Here is a 15004-nt window from a genome sequence, read left to right on the forward strand (position 1 = left end):
AACGAAAAAAGGAAACGGTAGAGCATATACCGATTGAGGAGAGATCTTTATTTTTTTTTTTATCCCTCTAACAGTTTAAAAAGTGAGCCTTCTTCTCTCTTTCATTTTTAAGTATCTTTTTAGTTGTTTGCATTTATTTTTTTTACGTCACGTGCTGTGTGTTTTGTCTGTGAACTGTTCTCAACTTCAGATGCGCTTTTCACGCTAGCGTCAGCAGCTATTTTTGTTTTCGTCGTTACATATTGAAGAGCAAACACAAATGCACGTATCTCCGCCGAACGTCCGGGATGGACTAAAAACAACAATAACAAAAAAAAAATTCGAAATGGAGATGGATGGATGAAAAACTTTTGAAAGTTTTTTTGTCGGGTAAACATAAAAGTCTTCCCCGCGTTATTCTTTCTCCGGGTTCTAGTGTGTTGCCCTTTATTTTGCTTGTGCGTCCACAAAAGAGAAGCTATATTACACAAGTTATTTATAGACGTTTATGGAAAAGCAGAGAGAAGAAGCCGAGAGCCGGACGAGTGCGAATGAACGTGGGCGTTAACGAGAAGTTCGTGACAGCTGGTAATAGTGTGAAACAGCAACGCATTCGTCGACGACGGGCAGTCATTCAGGATGCAATTAAGTACAAAGAACGAAAGATGAACGAGATGACAACAATGTCCTCCAGCATGCGTTATAAACGCCACCACCTCTTTTCTCCGTTACGCAATAATTGCTGTAATAGCGTAACAACAACTGCCAGTGTTGGTTCGAGCTACCGCCAGCTGCGACCGCCGTCATAAAAAAAAAAAAAAATACAGCAAACCCCTCCCAAAAAAGTCTGCCTCTTTCGACACATTTTGTTATTGAGGCGGAAGAAAAACGAGGCCAACAAACTTGTCCCTCTTGTCGTCGATCGATGCCCGCCCTACATTTTTTTTTTTCCTTTTCTGTCTTCAATCCGATTAGATGGCCCGATAAGGGAAAAGAGCGTTCGTCCGTCCGATGACAACACGACGAGGAAATGAGTACAACAGTAGCAAATAATGTAGCGCACTGCCAAAAATATCTTTTTCTTTCCCTTGGGCAGACTTCCTTTTTTTTTCTTTTTTCAGTTACATAACATATCTAAGCAGCTGTACTGCCAAATTTTTTTTTTTAAATATACGTATAAATTTTTGTCCGTTCTAAACGAACGCCATGAACAGACAAAAGTAACGTGAATCCCCTTGTCGACGTTTGTATACATACACACCGAAGCAGACCGTCAGCTCGATGGCGATTTCTAAATATTTGGATAAAAGATAGAAAAAAAGAGAAAAAAAGAAGAAAGACTATACACGGGTAAAAGCCCCAGCGCAGTCTGACTGCGAGGCTATATTGGGGAGCCCGTTGCGCGCACCGGCGGGCAAGACGGTCTAAATTTGTGTGGTATATACATACGCTCTGGAAAATAAACTTGGGTATATACACACAGTCCAAGACGATGACGAGACAGGCCCACGCTTGTTCGACCGAAGGAACTGTCAACAGAAATCTGCTGTGAGTTTACACACGTTGGAAGTATATAACAAAAAATGGACAAGAGGCCCCGGTTGCACGAATCAAAATCGAAATGTTTTTATCGTGTTTTTCGTTTTTGCTTTGATTTAATTTCTGAAAAAAAAAAAAAGAAAGAGAAAACTTTTAGGACATCAACCATTATTTTCTCGTTTCTCTTTTATATTGTTTTGACAACACAGCTGAGAGAAAAGAGAAAGTAGGCGTCGAATTTCACACATGTGAAAAAAAACAAATGCGTGTTCCTTTGCGTTCTCCTTTTTCACTTCTTTGAGAGGTGAACACACACACACACAAAAAAAAAAAGCGGAAGAAAATAGAAAAAGCAGCCAGCTGATGAAATTAAGGAAAAGGGCGTGGCAATACCAAGCAAAAGATTTTCCCTTTCTTCTTCGTTTTTTTTTTCCGCCCCGTATCAGTGACAAATAGCGTAAGCTCAAAATTCCATCCTCAAAAATTTTGTTTATCCTTTTATTTTTTTTTTCATTTATTTCGTTCCTGTTTTTATTTATATCGTTTCAATTTAATATTTCAAGATTCCGTTTAGGTGTGCCGCTATTTTTTTCATTCCTCGTCAAATCCATTTTTGCTCATTATACAAGAATGCGACTGAAAGGAGTGAGAAGCGCAGCGATAGAAATCTTTCGGAAAACGGGAAAAAATGAAATGACAACCATGTTTTTTTTTTACCCTTCTGTGTCGAGTTCTTTTCTCTTATCATACAAAATGAAAGAAAGCCTTTGTAGACGAAGATGACTGAGAGCGAACGTATTGGTTCGAGCATCTTCATCTTGAAACTAAACGAAAAGAAGAGAACCCATTCGCGCATCACTCTGATCGATCATTTCTATTACGCCAACACAACTTTTATGTTATACATTTATTTCACGCTCCTCCTATCGCTCATCCTCACCATCTTTCGAAAAAAAAGAGCCTTTACTCTAGTCTTGAGGCTTCGAGTATCATCTGTAGCTATGACGTATCTTCTCATTCCTTACACTAAGACTGGCGGCTGTGTAGTCCAGTTGAGATCCCACCATTCTCCCCTTCTTCGTATGTTGTCGTTACTTCTCTTTTGCCCGTTAGCGACGATGTGCGGATCAATTCGGTCAGTATTAGAGTGCGTGAAAGGCTTTCAAAAAATGGGGATCATTACATGGACGCTTTGAAAAAAAGACTCCACAGTTGCGGGGTGGAAGGGAAATAGCCAACAAAAACACCCAAGGATTGGTTGTCGATTGGGGTGCCATTGGGTACGGTCTACATACACACAGAGCGCGCAGAAATAAAAGAGGACGAAGAACTTAACCGCTTTCAACGCCCATAGACTGTATTGGTATCATAGTAATATTTTTCTCTCATTCTCTTTTCTTTTAATTCTTTTATTTTTTTTCTTTAACATGCGCCTCCTCTTCCGACTACCCCCACTTCGTCTTTGTTCCTCGAGACGCAGTGGTAGCTGGCAACGAGCCCTGACAACAATCTCTATATCCAGGCGTCGCTGCATGCTATATGGTGCGTACAGTAATACAGAAAACTTCTTGTGTAATATATGTGTGTGTATAGGGAAAGGAAAGCGGCTGCGCGCGCCATGATAGTATTTCACCGGCGAGGGAGGAAGAGACGGCTTGGAAACATCAACTCTCTGCGCTGACGAGCTGGATCACTTGAAAAGATGAGCGAGAAAAGAAGAAGAAGAAGAAGAAGAAGAAGAAGAAGAAGCAAAAAGAGAGCCTTTCTGGTACATGTCCATTGCTGTCCATACTGGACTAGTGGTTTGCCTATCGCTTTTGATAGCCTGCGAAAAATGATGTCTCTACCACGCTAAACCTCCCATTCCGAAAAACGCATAAAAAATAATAAATAAATAAAATAAAAAAAAAATAAAAGGGGAAGGGATGGAAGTGAAGGATAGAAGAAAAGACCGGAACTTACAACAACATGTCTTGAATGCCTTTCTGTTTTGTTTTTATTTCCTTCCCTTTTTTTTTTCCTTTCTTTTGGTGAGAGTGAAGGTACCGATTCATAAGCTTTCAAGCGGTAACCTTTTATAGCGAAAAAAAAAATACCATTTCACCAAGATGATTCGACCATGATCTGGCTAGTAATAAACAAACAGAGACGAACGAAAAATAAAAGAATAAAACGGAAAAAAAAACGGACGTCTGGGGGGGGGGGGGGTTCTCGAAGAGCCCGTGCAGCTTCAACAGTGACGTCGTTTATCATAATGGGTGCGCATGTACGAGAACTATGAGACATAAGTCGGTGGACGCGGAGATATTATCCTGCTTAATCAAAAATACGAAGAAAAATACGAAAAAGAATAGCCAGAAGATGAAACAAGTCATACAGGAGGGTGGCCGTCTGTGTAGAAAGCTGCACAGCATCCATTTAGCAATGTCCATTGAGCTGCCCTAACTGGCCGTGGTGCTACTGCACGCGTCCTCAAAGATAGCAGAAAACAGAAGCTTTTGTTATCTCTTTCTTTGTGAAAATAGAAGACCAAAGGAAAAAAAAAAGCACCAAATAATAACAATAGTTAACGACAAACATCGCAGCTTTTAGTTATTCTGTCGAATCCAATTGGCCGCGAGCGCCATATGGCGGTGGTAACAAATGATTTCTTCTTCTTCTCTATTCTTCTGCTTGTTCTTCATCTTCTTTTACTTTTTCTCTCGCTCGTTGCCCTGTTCCTGCTCATAAAATTCACAAACACCAACTGGGAATGAGGATCCTTTGAGCGTTTGAAACCATTTTATATTTAGTTTTAATCCAGTCGCACGATGCCAGGAGGGAATATCACGAAACAAGAGGCTATTGAGAACAACAACAAAAAAAAACAACAATTTCAGGCCAAAGAGGTTTTCATATTCTTCGAGATTTTGTGTGTTTCCTCTTTGGAACCACGAAGAAGAAGAAGAAGTATGCGTAACGATAAAAAAAAAAAAAGGCAGCTGGGATTTATTGCCGTGCGGGTTCGTCGTCCCCATTGAATGTTCGTGGGTAGATTGAAAGACGCAGTAGGAATAGAGCGTTTGCGAGTTAACTCGAGGAAACGAAGCACAGAGCTGAGAGAAAGAAAAAATTGGTAAAGAGACTTTGCAAAAGTCAAGGGAGTGAGACGCCAAAGAAAAAAAAAGAGAAATTTTCATAGTTATTATTCCGTCCAGGTTTCACGGGTGATCTACGCGCTCCAACTTTGCCGAGCAATCAAAAGCGTCGGTGTTTAACCATCCTTTTTTTTTTTTTTTTTCTTTCTCTCTTTTTCACGGCCCAACCACTAGCAACGATGTAGACTCTGCGCCTCCCCGCCCGCGCTATTCGGAACTTCACTAACAGCTACGGCCCTGTATACATACACGTACGTATAAAACACGGTCGTATAACCCCCCCTTGGCCCCATCAGAAAAGATTGAAGCGTTCCCTGGAGGTAGCCGAGCGCTGGAGAAAAAATAAAATAAAATTCACGAAAGAAAAAAAAAAAAAAAATAATAAAAATACAAGTCCCACGGCTTTTGGCTTGAACCGGGCGCACCGGTGGGTTAGAATCCCACTACATCTCATTTTTAAAATATATATTTTCCTTTCTTTTCCGGTTTCGAAAGTGTATGTTGTTTTTTTTATTTTCTTTTTTTTTTTAATTTATTTCTTCTTCTCTTTCGATTGCCTTTGCCACGTTTTATCGGCTCCTCTCGCTCTGATGATGTTAACCTTTTTCTTTCTCATTTTGATTACGAAGGAAAGGGGTGACGAACGAGGGCCCGCTGCTTTTCCTCCACAACATTTCATTTTCGCACGATAAAAAATGGAGGGGCTCTGATAGAATCTGGTCGGAAGGTCATGACGGCATCGCACGTTGCCATCAAACTTCCACCAAAAAAGCGGTCGCGGTCGTGAATGAATAAATAATAAAAAGAAAAAAAAAAAGAGAAAGAACATTAAACCAAAAAAGCTCGATGCAAGAAAATGAGAACAATGTGCGCACACACACACTCCGTCAAGGACTACGTGCATCGTTTTGGTTATTTTCTGAATTGCTTCGCTTTCGCTGCGCGATTTCTTTTTATGGTTTTTTATTTCTTTTTCCCCATTGCAAGCCCGTAAATCGTTATATAATCATAAATACTAATGATATTGACCGCGTTAAATTTGAAAGCAAAAAAAAAAAAAAAGCATCGGTAAGAAATCCGAGATTGGGGTGTGTATCGAAAGGGACACCGCCGTTACGTTGGAATGTCGATATTATTAGAAGATATAAGGATACTAAAAAAACAACGAACTGATCAAATTCCTGATCTTGCGGAACAAGTCAGGGAAGAAATGAAAAAATACCAACTAAATCAAATGGTAATCATTTTTTGTTTTGTTTTGTTTTGTTTTTGAAAGAGGAACAAAACGAGTCGAGAGAGATTTCGACTTTGACAGATGAACGAAATGTATAACCGAGCCAACAGATGTTTCTATACACGTCGAGTACATAAAGTGTAGATAACAATACACGTAAATTGCTTTTAGAGAACTGATTTTAAATTAGAAAAATTTCTCCTTTTGTTTCTCCTAACTCGTGAAAAGCGAAAATACGCCCTGAAAACAGCAGATTGCTTCGCATGCATTTGTTTTATCTGCTGTCGTAGTTCAAAAGTAGTGAGAAAATCACAGCGAGATGACGACGAAACCAAACGGAAGAAGAGAGCGCAAAAAAAAAATACATATATATATATCTATAAACTTAAAAAGCGAAGGCGTTTCAATGGAGAAGAAAGAGACTGAGTTCGTAGTGGGATTATAAACAGACAAAAGCGTTCCCACCATCAAACCCCGTAAAGTATGTCATAAAAAACGTACCCACACATACACACAGACGGAAAACAAAAGGCTGGGTTTAAATAACTCTTCTCGACAGACTTCCCCGCTGTAGAATAACGTCATGTTTTGTTTGCCTTCCGTTCATTTCGAATGGCCTCTGCCAAAACAAGCCATTTTTTAAAAGTATGTTTCCCCTTTAATTTGACTCCACTTTGATCGGGTGGATACGCCTCCAAGAGGAACATGCTCGATAATAAGCATAACATCGATTTGATTCATGAGAAAACAAGGAAAACAAAAATATTATATATATATATATAAAGGACCATTTTTATTAGGTTGCGTGTGTGCTTTATTATATAGCCCACATTTTTTAAATGAAGAGAGAGAGAGAGAGAGAGAGAGAGAGAGAGAGAGAGAGAGAGAGAGAGAGAGAGAGAGAGAGAGAGAGAGAGAGAGAGCGTCGATGAATGTGACCCCAGAGTGACGTTTTGTCGTCGTCGCATCCGGAGTTCCTGCCCCTCTTTTGCTGCTTTTTTTTTTCCTCCCCTACTTGTGCCAAAGGTTTGTTGTTGGAAGTTTAATATACAAAAATAAGCACTCCACACACACACACACACACACACACACTCGAGTGAAATATGATTCACGAGCAATCATTTTCTTTTGTGGTACCTTTTCATTTCGAGCGCTTCGTGAAAGCGAGAGACGCTTAATGTTAGAGACCCGCCCACTCACTCCTGCTTTATTAAAATGACGCATCCGTACGCAAAAGAACGACCCGCAGGATTGTTCCGGAGAGAAAAAAAAAAATGAAAAAAAAGGAAACAGTCGATAGGAATTGCGTGGGCTGTTTTCGTGGTCTGCTACTTAGTAAAGAAATCAGTGGTAGATGGACCATTGGAAAGAAAAGTTGGACAGCATTATTGAGAGCGTAGCAAAGCGCATAGAACCAAAAATATTTGTGTTACCATTAACTGTTACGCTAGTGGCCTTTTCCTTGAAATTTTGTTTTTCTTTGGGTGTGGCGGTGCGCGGTTAAAAAAAAAAGCCGTCAGGGATAGCGAAATGAATTTCTACGAAACACGGTTGCCTTAAACACAAAAGAGTGCCAAAAAAAAAAAATAAATAAGAAAATAAGAAAAAAGTAATCACAAGAAATCGAATAAACGATCGGAAACCAGCGGGCAAAACCCACGCAGCCACAGTTCAAATCCGGCCGAGTTGCTCACGTACGTCCATCCGCTGATGGCGAGACAGAAAGAAGAAAAGAAAAAAGGGGATACGAATACATTGGAATTCGGAGCGTGAAGCAGAACTAGGCGACGAAAAACAAAAGAGGCAAAGAAAAGCCACCAGAAAAAGGAAAACAAAACAAAAATGACTAGCCAATGCGACCGAGTCCGTTCACGTTTTCGTTATTTAGTAGTTCGATGTCACGGTGTTGCAGCCAATAGTACGCTTGGCCTGAGAAAAGAAAGAGAGCGGAATGTCACAATAAAAAAAAATAAAAAAAAAAAAAGAGTGACAAAAAAAAAAAAAGAAAAACGAAGAAGTTGTAATTATTAGAAGCAACTGTCAGGATGGCTTTGATGATCGATGGATGGATGAATGCGGCCCATGGTGTCCGAGAATATCCAAGCATGCCGGAGGCTCTCGCTTTTTGTTCATTCTATTATCATCTATAGTCCGACGTTGTTGTGAGCGCTTGTTTTTTTTATGGCTTCTTACACTCGCTCGAGCATTGCGTGTTTTCAAGGCGACCGCCGACGGACTAGTTCCCGAATTGCGGCCGAAAGTAACATGGGCGCAAAACAAGAGTCGTCGTCGTCATCCTGTGTTATATGTGCGCGTCAACATGATCCCTCCGCCTTGCCGCCATGGACACAACAAGAGCAGAGCATAAAGGGGGCGAATGTGTGCCCCCGCCAATCCGATTAAGATGAGACTCTAAGATACGAGACATCAGCAAGAACGAGAGCTGCTGCCAGCCTCCCCGTCAAAGCTTTTTTTTTTTTTTTTTTTTGAAATACATTTTCTTTTTCTTTTCTTGTTCCTATTCTTCCATCTAGCTAGCCTTCTTCCTTCTTGATCGAATGGCTCGTTCCATCGTCTCATCTCCTCCGGCCTCGCGCACACTCTGATTCTCATCCGTTGATGAGGATTACAGTCTCGACCGCAACGCTTCGCAGCTCCGACTTTTTTTTTTCTCTACTCCGCAAAATGCGGGAAGAAAAAAATACAAACAAAACGACCGAAACAAAATTTAAAAAAAAAAGAAAAAAGAAAACGATTACTAGTACAACAAGAGCGATATTCATTTGCTCCATGTACCCCGCGCAATTCCGTTTTGCTTTTTCTTTACTCTCGGAATTGAGCCGAATAATATCTTTCTTTTTCTTGGTGTCTGTGTCGAATAGATTGTGTCTCCAGAGCGTGAGAGCAGAGGGAGATGGACAGAAGGGCGCGACAATAGTAACGCACACACACACACACACACACACACTGTATGTACGAAACGGGAGGGGGGGGGGGTGGAAGAAAAAGAAGAACTTTTCTGAAGATGAATGTCGCAGGGTATCACGTCGTCGTTGACGTCGACGACAGAGCGTGTAATTGAATGTATCTACAGGCTGAGCGCCTTCCTCTTTCCCTCTCTCCTGTGCCGCCACCGCACACCCATCATCAGTAAAAATAAGCTTTTATAGGACGAGCATTCCCTCATGCCGACTGAAATGACATTGCCAATGCTGAGCACACATCAGCTACGACATCCATATAAACCATCAAACAAAAACAAAAAATGTGGAGATTGGCCTAGTTGTTACGCGTATAGTTATATACTTTTAGCACAATAGCGGACAAAGATGATGCCATTGCTCCACTCTATTTACGTTTGAAAAGAAAAAAAAAAAGAAGCTCTGCCTATACCATAACGTGAGTCGGTGACACAAATCGATGCTGGACAAAAATAAAAAGGGAGGGGTAAAAAAAACGTCTTGTTCCACTCACCCGAATAGTTGGTACGTAAGTTGTTGTATATTGGATCGAACTTGATGGAAGGTTAGAAGTCGAGTACGACGTAAAGTCGATGTTAAGTTTTGACAAATGCAAGTCGAATTTTGAAACTCGCCAAAAGTTTCGGTCCAGAGTTGAAGGTGTTGCAGGAGACGGGGGGGGGGGGAGGGGAGGGAAACTCTGGAACGCTAAACTGTTTGCGACAATGCGATAAGAGCTGCACAACTCAGTTTAAAAAGTTCAACACAAAAAAAAAAATTAATCCGCCTCGTTGGAGTGACGATATTAAACTGATGGACGAAAATCAGGAAATGGAGGCAAGCAAGTGTAGGTGGAGGATTAAACACAAAACAAAAATGGAAGAGTTGGAGGCTGGAGAGAGTTTTTGCGAATAAAAAAAAAAAAAAGAATTCGGAGACAGAGCACTAGCGCACTAATTGTTTGTTGGCTGATGATGACAGTTGCCAATTAGGTGACGCTTTCACCAAAGAGTTGAAGTGGGGTAGACACAGCTCTCGAGTTGGAGAGCATCGGAAACGGGACAGTCAACAAGACAGGCTGCCACCATTCAGAAGAAAGACTAAGCCGTGAAACGCAAAACGGGCACAGTGTATTAACGAAACTGAAGGCCGATGAACTGGTGAATGGGCGATATCGTTGCGACGTACACACAGTAAACTACGCCGTAAACCCACACCAGGTCTCTCCCACACACGCACACACGCACACACGCACAGCCGGGTGGAGTCAGTTTTTTTCTTTTCGTTCCTGTCCAACGGTATTACCGTTCGTTAAAAAAGGAAAAGGAAAAAAAAAAATCCAGGAGAGGGACACAACAAATGAAAAGTATATAAACGGATGGCTCAGCACGGCCGTGTGTTTACACACTTGAGGAGGAAATCACACCGGACACTAGCACGCCAGCGGCAATTTGAGTTTCTTCTTGTTCGATTTCGTTTAATTGTTCACGCCGACCAAACGTAAAAGGAAGCAACGGCAGACGTGGAGAGAAACATAGAAAAAATAGGTCGACTCGGTTTCTTATTTTTATTTTTATTTTTTTCCCTCAACAAATAACGGAAGCGGTTGATGCACTCAGGTAAACCGCGAACGAGAAGACTGGCAAGGGAATAATAGAAATGAAACTTGCTTTGCGCGCAATGCTTCGTAGATACACACAGAGTCAACTAAACAGACGCGCATACGTCGGACGATTTCCGAAACGAGGAGAACAACATCAGCACAACTGGCAAGTCTCTGACCGAATGGGAAACGCGAGCGAGAGACGGAGAGAGAGAGAGAGAGGCGAGCGTGTGTGTCTGTGTGTGAACGACGCCCCCGACGGCTATCGACTGGCTGGATCTTTCGCTGCAAGGGTCTCCAGGCTTTTTACGCACCACTACTGTTTGGCTGCGCCCGCCCCGACGCTATATACGGAAGCGGCTGGCGCGCGTGCGGCCAGCCACTCTACACATACACGCGAGACCCCCCTTTTTAGTTGGCCTCTTCTTTCTCCTTCCACCATCCCCCTCCGTCTCCCCATAGTATACGATAGGGCTATACGCACTCACCGAAACCTGTAAACAGACATCCGCTCGACGTGTGCACATTCGGCGGGTAAAAGTCTGCTCCATCGATAGCAATGGCGCTTGTGGCTCGTGAGATTGTTCTTTGTTGTTTTTTTTTTTTTGTTTTTTGCCAATGTCAGAACTTTTATTTTTTGTGCGAGCAATCTTCGCCTTTCCATCAATGCTTTCTTCCGCCTTTCTGATCCACCTGATGAACGGGGAATTCAAAGAGTTAGGACAGCGGGACAGCCGTTTGTACGAGCCATAAGAGAAAACAAGAGGTCGACTTGAGAAATGGCGATTCTCGTTCTTTTCCGCTATTCCTTTTTTGGACAATTAGGGTCAGATTTCTCGTCCATAATCTGAAATCTTCAAGAAAAATAAAACAAAAAATGGGCTACCGAGCTGAGAAATTCGTTTGGTAAAAGAGAAAAGACCCGGCGAGCGATTAATCTGGACATGTCTCTCGCAATCTACATTTGTTTCGTTTAGAATTAATTATGACCCCCTTTCTTTTTTTTTTTTTCTTTTCCTCATTTAATACCGGTACATGCAATCGGCGAGAAATGCTGAGCTCACATACTCGAACTACTGCGTTCGCACTGATAATTGTCTCCGAGCCTCTTGCTGCCTGCTACTTACACGCCGAGGAAATGGGGGCGACAAGAACGCAAGGCTCGGCCACTCACTAGGGAACCCAGAATTGTCTCGTTCAACACTCACACTCGGCAATGTCTATAGGCCGAAAGGCTTATCCTTATTCCACTCGCTACTCAACTCAAACGGGCAGTCGAAAACCGAGGAGTACCGCGGGAGAACGGGGGGGCTTGCCAACCATGTCCAATTGGATCGCCGTTCACTGTGTGTGTGTGTGTGCGTATCTGGCGATAGATCGGCCGTGTCTCGCGTCATTTTTTTTTTTTTTTGTTTTTTCTTTCTTTTTTAGCGCAACGATCTCAGAAATTGGCACGTATATAAGGCTATATTCGTGTAGTTTCGAATTTGGGAGATTGAAACACGTGGATTGAATGTAGACGGTACGGCCGTCTACACCAACTCATCGATGACGGGCTTGACGAAAATGGGTCCACCGACATTGCCGACCGGTTGCATTCAAAAGACGTTTGGGATCTATCAGATACAACGGCTGCTTTAGTTCCCTGTATCAGATAAAGGGATATCGGCAATGTCTATTATTAACCTACTAAACTATGTACGTACAGACAAAGCTGCTTAATAGGCAGCTCTTTTTTTTTTAATCATTTCGTTTGTAGCATTTAGCTGCATTATGAATTGATTATAAACGAATAGGGCTGCTCTCCTTCGTCTACCAATGGCGTTCGTATTGACCCAAAAATTTGCCAGACTTGATAAACTTGATGGCTGGAAAGAAAAAAACAAACCTAATAGACAGCGAAGTGAGGGAGACCAAACCGATCACGCGGCCGGCCGTCACGCTCGGCCGACCGCATCTGGTCCACTCCAGTCCGAGACGGCGGCTGTGGCCTGAAAACGGAGTAACAACATTGGAAAACGACAGAGAACGAGAGAAAAACAGCTGTTCAAAGGCTTTTTCTCAACTTCTGTATAGCAATGTTTCCATCCCTTCCTTGTTTCCCTGTTGTACGGTCACGTGTAGCGACGGCATGAGAGTCGCACGACCACAAGGTCCACAAAAAATACAACACGCATCAGCCTTAATAGCAACAGCAGCTTCGCATTCATCACCGGGGCACACCCCGCCAACAACAAAAAAAAATGTATTTGCTGTTGCACTAAGAGGCCATCTGAAAGGGTGTGGAAAGGACAAAATGGGAATAAAAGGCCGGAAAAAGCGGAAGTTTAAGCAAAGGGGAACACGAGCTATGGGCCAATGGAGAGAGAGGGTGGTGTGCAGAAGACGAGGTGCGGCAGTTTATTAAAGTAAAAGGAGAAGGCGCTGCACATTTTTTTTTCTAAACTCCACAATGACCGTGTCATGAACACATGTAGGGCGCATAGAAAAGTGAAGTACGAAGCGTGTTAAGTGAAAAGCCATATCACTTGCTATTAGTATTAAAGGGAGCCCTAGATGAGCATCGGCTCTATCAACGTGTAACACGGCACACCAGAGCTATGTAGTTTAATACACATTTTTGTCGTTTAAAAAACATAATAACGTCTCTTTTTCGATTCGCGGTCGAGTGTGTTTTGTTATGTGGTTTAGATAGGATCAAACGATGTGCTGGACTCTTTTACAACAGACTGGCGTTTCGATAACGCACTAGACGATGCCACTAGTAAAGTTATTAATGAACGAGCCGAACATAAAAAGATAAGCACACACAAAAAAAAACAGACGATTATGTGCGTAAATAGGTTAAAAGCTTATCGCCAACCTTGTTTTATTTGATCTATTTATTTATCGTTATTATTATTTTTTTTTATTATTTTAACCACTTGAGAAACGAGTGGACCGCCCGGCTAGGACATGTGCACTAGGATGCGCTTGAAGGCTTAAAAAAAAGCTCAGGGCCAGACGCCACTTGGAATAAACGGCCAGTACCGAAGGCACAAGAAAATACGCGGCTTGATAGAATAACAAGACATGAAGGCGGCAAAAAAAAAAAATGATAAAGAATTCTACAAAACATGGGGAGGAAATGGAAGATAGCGGTTGAAGTAGAATGTAGCGAAGCATTTGCAATTTCACAAGTGTCAACACATCTTGGCCAACTGCCTGAGGTCTACGCGATGGATGGCTATCTTCTTGTCCAAGTTTTTTGTTTGTCCATTCCTTTTTCGAGTACACTAACAGTTATTCCGTATAAAACGCTTTCTTGCACCAGTAAATATTTGGCCATCTCAGCAGCAGTCGTGTTTACGATATGTGTGTTTTGCTCGCGGTTAGGAAACATCTGACTGAACAGCAAACAAACGCAAATTGGTTCAAACGATCCGGCACGACGGGAAACGATCGTGCACATCTCAGGGTCTGTACAACTGCACCTGCATTAAACATAAACACGATTTCTCATTAAAAAAAAAAAATGGGGAGGGGACGACTTATTGCCTTAATCCTCAGTCTCTTAACAGCTTTGCAAATGAAACTTTCGATTACATTAAAGAATAAGAACAAGTCTTTCGTCTTGCAGAAAGGCAAAGGTCTTGGGTGGAACTTGTTTGTGATGTTGGATCGATAACGATTTCATTAGACCAACAAGGAAAGTGAATTTGATTCGGAAAAAAAAACGAAGAAAAAACAAACAAAACAAGCAAAGAAATAACGATGAGAATGGCTTTGAAATCGGAAATATTTGATAAGGAATAAGAATTGGGAGACTACGACAAAAAAAAGCAACTGCCAGTTTTTTTTTCATGGCCAAAGCTCTCAACTCTAATCTGTCATTCCATTTTTCAATTTTGATGTTTCATTTATTTCATTTCCTCTGCCCCATGACAAAAGTCATGTTAACGCGACAAACGGCAAGGCAGAAAAAGAAAGACATTTGCCTTTGAAACAGGAATGGTCGACCAACTGTCTGCCAGTTTGAAAATTCAATGCTAGTCTTCCATTGCGACGCCAAGTAAAATCTCAAATCGTCTTGAGGGATCACAGACGAAAAAGGCAAAGTCGTGTTTGCCTCCATGTAGACCTTCTACTGCGTCCAATTCGAAGACGGAAATGTAAAAAGACCTGCTACCTTCGTCGTGGATGTCACCAGCTTAGACGGCCCCTATCCTGTGAGACGCAAAATCTGAAATCCTCTTTGGCCGCCCGCGGTACTTCCACGCCCATTCTGCGCTGACTCGTTTACACGACTTGGCCGAAAGCTCGTCGCGTCCGCAACGTACGCACGCCGATTGTACCGCGAAATAGTCAAGAAGAATGAAATAAGCGACCTGACAAAGGAAAAAGTGTGAAACGAATACATGCGAAGGATTGCGCAGTTCGATTAGACTACCGAAAAAAGTATAAGATATTTTCAAAAGAGGCAGGCAACATGAGGGACTCGATTGCGTTGTCACAGGCAACCAATAAACGACGGATACACTGTATAATGTGACCAGCTGCTTCAGTCGTTTAA

The 15004-nt window shown here is 42.0% G+C and overlaps 1 protein-coding gene across 3 annotated transcripts in view; it reads right to left on the reverse strand.

Annotated features, from left to right (window-relative positions):
- Positions 1 to 15004, reverse strand: part of LOC130699245 (uncharacterized) — a 49413-nt gene that overhangs the window by 22462 nt on the left and 11947 nt on the right. The window contains exon 1 of one of the 3 annotated variants that reach the window (XM_059496300.1): positions 9364 to 9515. The exons of the other annotated variants lie outside the window; for them this stretch is intronic. The gene's annotated coding sequence lies outside the window, so the exon portion shown is untranslated. Of the gene's footprint in view, positions 1 to 9363; positions 9516 to 15004 lie in introns of those variants that run through there. 3 annotated transcript variants of the gene reach the window in all.

Source organism: Daphnia carinata, chromosome 7 (assembly GCF_022539665.2).
Source record: "Daphnia carinata strain CSIRO-1 chromosome 7, CSIRO_AGI_Dcar_HiC_V3, whole genome shotgun sequence".
NCBI classification, from domain to species: Eukaryota; Metazoa; Arthropoda; class Branchiopoda; order Diplostraca; family Daphniidae; genus Daphnia; species Daphnia carinata.